The following is a 5607-nucleotide window of genomic DNA, read 5'->3' on the forward strand; positions in this document are numbered from 1 at the left end:
TCATCCTAACTAATTAAATGTGCAACAACCCTGTTTTTAAATAAGGTTACATTCTGAGTTGCTGGGGGGTCAGGATGCCAGCATGTCTTTTTAGGGATACGATTAAGCCCATAAGAGAATGTTAGAAGCTAGCCAGGGAAGACAAATGAGACAGAGGGAAGGACCAGTACAAGGCCCTGTGGTAGAAAAGGGTATAGTATTATTCAAGGAACAGAGGAAGGCCGGGCAGCTGAAGTCCTGGGATCTCACTTCTCAGATGACCCTGGTGTGCCAATTTCCTCTCGTGACAACTCATCAAAGCTGTGATGATAATTACCTCAATCAGAATCAGAGAGCAAGCCATGAACCTGACATTTCTTGATATTTGTGAGCTCTTCATGATAAATGTCTAAGAATGGAACATGGAGGTTTTCTGGACATTCTTTCCTTTAGCAGCCATGACTGAAACATGATTTCAAATACTTTGCCCTTCACCTCCAGGGCCTAGAGAATGTTGCATGTAGTTTGAGGTCTCAGAATAAATTACTAAACTATGCGTCATTAACAAAAGAAAAGGACTAGCACATGACTTAATGGTTGTGTCACCGGAATCCCACATGTGACCGTGGTTCGAGTCTTGGACCCAGAGGCTTGAAACTCACGCCAGGCGTGTGTGTGTGCATGCCCAAAATCCCAAGAGGAGAATGGAGGAGAAGGAATTGTGGCATGGATATCCCTTCTAGGGGGTAATTTCTTATTTTCTGTCTCTCTCTGTCTTTCTGGTGAGTGCACACACCCTATAGCAAAAAAAAAAAAAAAACTCTCAAAAAATTGAAAAGAAAAACACCTTAATGGTCTCTCTCATGCAAAACAAGTTAGTTCCCAGAAGGTTACATCTGAATAAGCATCCACCCTTGTTTTTAAGACCAACCCACATCCTGATGCTGTGGTCACTTACTTCTTTGATTCCAGATCAACTCCAAAACCAATTGTGGGACCGCAAATCAAGATGCAATGCCTAGTTAGGCAATTCCTGTAAATCCTTCAGCTGTATACAACAATAAAAGTTGCAACAAATCCCAAAGGGTGGGGAAACTAGATAGTTTATGCTGGACTAACCAAACAACGTCAGAGCAACAGTAGACTTCAGAGCACCTAAGAGCTGGATCCAACTTGTGGTTATCATCCTTCAAGAGAGTGGGATAGGTGCATATGTACATAAGCGTTTCGTTTTGATTCAAACCACACTTTACTTAGGAACAGGTTTTTCTAAGAAGTTACAAGAGATGCTGAGAACATCATGTATTCTCAGGTCAGCTTTTCCTGAAATACGATACAAATAGCTTGGAATCCATCATGTAATGTATTTGTCTCCCATTCGCAAACTTTGTTCAGCTTCTGGAACTCCAGACACCAAAGCAGCAATAATAAACCTTGTTGTGGACAAGAAGTTTTAAATCCAAATTCCCCCTGTCTGTGTCAATCTGGTTGTATTTCAAGGCTCTGAGTATGAATCTGGCTTACTGTTAATACAATTACCTTGTTTATTTCTCTTGAAACTTCATTTATCCTATTCACAACATTTGTGGGAGAGGCAAAAAGACACTCCCAGGCCCTTACATTCTAAATCATGAGGTTCTCTAGACTATCCTACACTAATGAAGAAATTGTAAGAAGGACCAGCAGATGGCATGATGGTTATGTTGCTGGACTCCCATGAGGTTGACTGCAGTTCGAGTTCCAGACTTGGCAGCTTAAAACACAACAGGCATGTGTGTGTTCACACCCAAAATCCCAAGAGGAGAATGGAAAGAAGAGATTGTGGCATGGCCACCCCCCCCAGGGGGTGGGGGAAGGTGATTTCTCCCTTTCTTCTCTCTGTCCCTCCAGAAAGTACATAGGCCCTATAGCAAAAATCTCTCTTTAAAAAAATAAAAAGGAGAAGAAGAAAGAAAGAAAGAAGAGGAGAGAAGAGAAAATAAAGAGAAAATAAAAGGAGAAAAGAAAGAAAAGAAAGGAAGAAAGAAGAAAAGAAACAAGAAAAGAGAAGAACAGAAGAAAGAAACTACTAGGATAGGTAGGCTCCATGGCCTGGTGCTTAAGGCAGCTAGATGACACATGGCTGACCACAAGGTTCAAGTCTCACAAGCTTGATAAATATACTGAGCTTCTGTGTATGCATGTCCAAAATCCTGAGAAAAGAGAGAGAAAGAGGAGAAAGGATTGCATCATGACCATTCCCCATAAGGGGTGGTTTCTCCCTCTCCCCGTCTGTCTCTTTCTCTCTGGTAAGTGCGCACACCTTCTGTCAGGAAAACAAAAGGAAGAAAGAAGCTGGTAGGAAAAAGCTACCAGGAGGAGAAGCTAAGAAAGAAACACAATGGGAACCAGCAGTTAGCGTAATGGCTATGTCACTGGACTCCCACGTAGTGGACCGCGGTTCGTGTCCCAGACCCGGTGGCTTAAAACTCACGCCGGGTGCGTGTGCGTGCGTGCCCAAGATCCCGAGAGGAGAATGAAGAAGAAGGAATTGTGGTGTGGCTATCCCCCCCTGGGGGGTGATTTCTCACTTTCTGTCTCTCTGTCTCTGTCTGTCTGGCAAGCACACGCGCCCTATAGCAAAAACCTCTCCCCCAGAAAAAGAAAAAAAAAAAGAAAGAAAGAAAGAAAGAAACACAATGGTATCCTAGGAAAAACACTTGGAATCAGGAGCTGTCAACTTTATCATGACTCTGCTACCAGGAACTATTGGATTGTGGGAAAACGACCTGATTTGTCTGTGAATCAATTTAACTTGTCATACCGCATGTTACTGAGAATACACAGATACTTCCCAAGTTGAGAAGACTTAGCAAGCAGTTATGGGAAAGCACTTTGGAAATGAGAATGGGCCCTGAATATTGAAGGTTCAGTTATTGGTTCCCTTATCGCCAATCTCTAAAATCAGTTCCTCCCTATTTTCACTGTCACCATCAACCTTTGCATCTTTGATTGTTGTTATTGTTGTTTTTTTTTAATACATTTTTTTCTTTATTTACATTCATTCACTGTACATCATTATAGCATACAAAATGAGATTTTTCCATTGAGAATACACTGTATATTGGCTCAATCAACCACATCAACATACGTGTTATTGTCAACAAATCATTTTCCATTTCTTGTTTTCTGTATATTTTGCCTTTTTTCCCATCCTTGATTCCCTATCTCACCCTCTGCCATCTCCCACCCTCCTCCCACACTATGTCTGGTATCTATTGTTGCTTTCTATGCCTCCCCCATTTTATTGTTTCACTAAATATCTTAATAAATCTAAATATTTTCAATAGCAAGCACAGCTGATATGTACATATCCATGAACACAAGACTGACTTTAGGCATAAACCTCAGTGAATAGAATGAACATACTGTAAAGTAGCACCTAACTAGGGCTATATAGCTTAACTGTAGTCATCAAATAGGTATTTCTAATGCCTTTTTTTTTTCTAAAAAGTAAAAAAATAAAAAAAAGAGAGAGCGAGAGCGAGAGAGAGGACAGAGACAGACGTAGAGAGAGACAAAGGCAGATAGAGACAGGAGACTTGAAAGGGATCTTCCTACCACGCGAGTTCTGGATGCTGGAGGCCCAGTTATCAGTGGGACATCTTCCTTTCTCCCCAAATGGCTAGATCACAGGAGCCATGGAGCTGGCTGCCTCTTGAAGAAGGGCTGTTCTGGGAGGAGGAGAGGGGATTATTAACAAGATAAAGCGCTAGGTAGGAGGGGCCAAAGGGCCCTGTAAAATGCCTCTCCTTAAAAAAATTCTAAAAAGTAAAAAAATAAAAAAAAGAGAGAGCGAGAGCGAGAGAGAGGACAGAGACAGACGTAGAGAGAGACAAAGGCAGATAGAGACAGGAGACTTGAAAGGGATCTTCCTACCACGCGAGTTCTGGATGCTGGAGGCCCAGTTATCAGTGGGACATCTTCCTTTCTCCCCAAATGGCTAGATCACAGGAGCCATGGAGCTGGCTGCCTCTTGAAGAAGGGCTGTTCTGGGAGGAGGAGAGGGGATTATTAACAAGATAAAGCGCTAGGTAGGAGGGGCCAAAGGGCCCTGTAAAATGCCTCTCCTTAAAAAAATTCTAAAAAGTAAAAAAATAAAAAAAAGAGAGAGCGAGAGCGAGAGAGAGGACAGAGACAGACGTAGAGAGAGACAAAGGCAGATAGAGACAGGAGACTTGAAAGGGATCTTCCTACCACGCGAGTTCTGGATGCTGGAGGCCCAGTTATCAGTGGGACATCTTCCTTTCTCCCCAAATGGCTAGATCACAGGAGCCATGGAGCTGGCTGCCTCTTGAAGAAGGGCTGTTCTGGGAGGAGGAGAGGGGATTATTAACAAGATAAAGCGCTAGGTAGGAGGGGCCAAAGGGCCCTGTAAAATGCCTCTCCTTAAAAAAATTCTAAAAAGTAAAAAAATAAAAAAAAGAGAGAGCGAGAGCGAGAGAGAGGACAGAGACAGACGTAGAGAGAGACAAAGGCAGATAGAGACAGGAGACTTGAAAGGGATCTTCCTACCACGCGAGTTCTGGATGCTGGAGGCCCAGTTATCAGTGGGACATCTTCCTTTCTCCCCAAATGGCTAGATCACAGGAGCCATGGAGCTGGCTGCCTCTTGAAGAAGGGCTGTTCTGGGAGGAGGAGAGGGGATTATTAACAAGATAAAGCGCTAGGTAGGAGGGGCCAAAGGGCCCTGTAAAATGCCTCTCCTTAAAAAAATTCTAAAAAGTAAAAAAATAAAAAAAAGAGAGAGCGAGAGCGAGAGAGAGGACAGAGACAGACGTAGAGAGAGACAAAGGCAGATAGAGACAGGAGACTTGAAAGGGATCTTCCTACCACGCGAGTTCTGGATGCTGGAGGCCCAGTTATCAGTGGGACATCTTCCTTTCTCCCCAAATGGCTAGATCACAGGAGCCATGGAGCTGGCTGCCTCTTGAAGAAGGGCTGTTCTGGGAGGAGGAGAGGGGATTATTAACAAGATAAAGCGCTAGGTAGGAGGGGCCAAAGGGCCCTGTAAAATGCCTCTCCTTAAAAAAATTCTAAAAAGTAAAAAAATAAAAAAAAGAGAGAGCGAGAGCGAGAGAGAGGACAGAGACAGACGTAGAGAGAGACAAAGGCAGATAGAGACAGGAGACTTGAAAGGGATCTTCCTACCACGCGAGTTCTGGATGCTGGAGGCCCAGTTATCAGTGGGACATCTTCCTTTCTCCCCAAATGGCTAGATCACAGGAGCCATGGAGCTGGCTGCCTCTTGAAGAAGGGCTGTTCTGGGAGGAGGAGAGGGGATTATTAACAAGATAAAGCGCTAGGTAGGAGGGGCCAAAGGGCCCTGTAAAATGCCTCTCCTTAAAAAAATTCTAAAAAGTAAAAAAATAAAAAAAAGAGAGAGCGAGAGCGAGAGAGAGGACAGAGACAGACGTAGAGAGAGACAAAGGCAGATAGAGACAGGAGACTTGAAAGGGATCTTCCTACCACGCGAGTTCTGGATGCTGGAGGCCCAGTTATCAGTGGGACATCTTCCTTTCTCCCCAAATGGCTAGATCACAGGAGCCATGGAGCTGGCTGCCTCTTGAAGAAGGGCTGTTCTGGGAG

Source organism: Tupaia chinensis, unplaced genomic scaffold (genome assembly GCF_000334495.1).
Source record: "Tupaia chinensis unplaced genomic scaffold, TupChi_1.0 Scaffold138407_1, whole genome shotgun sequence".
NCBI classification, from domain to species: Eukaryota; Metazoa; Chordata; class Mammalia; order Scandentia; family Tupaiidae; genus Tupaia; species Tupaia belangeri.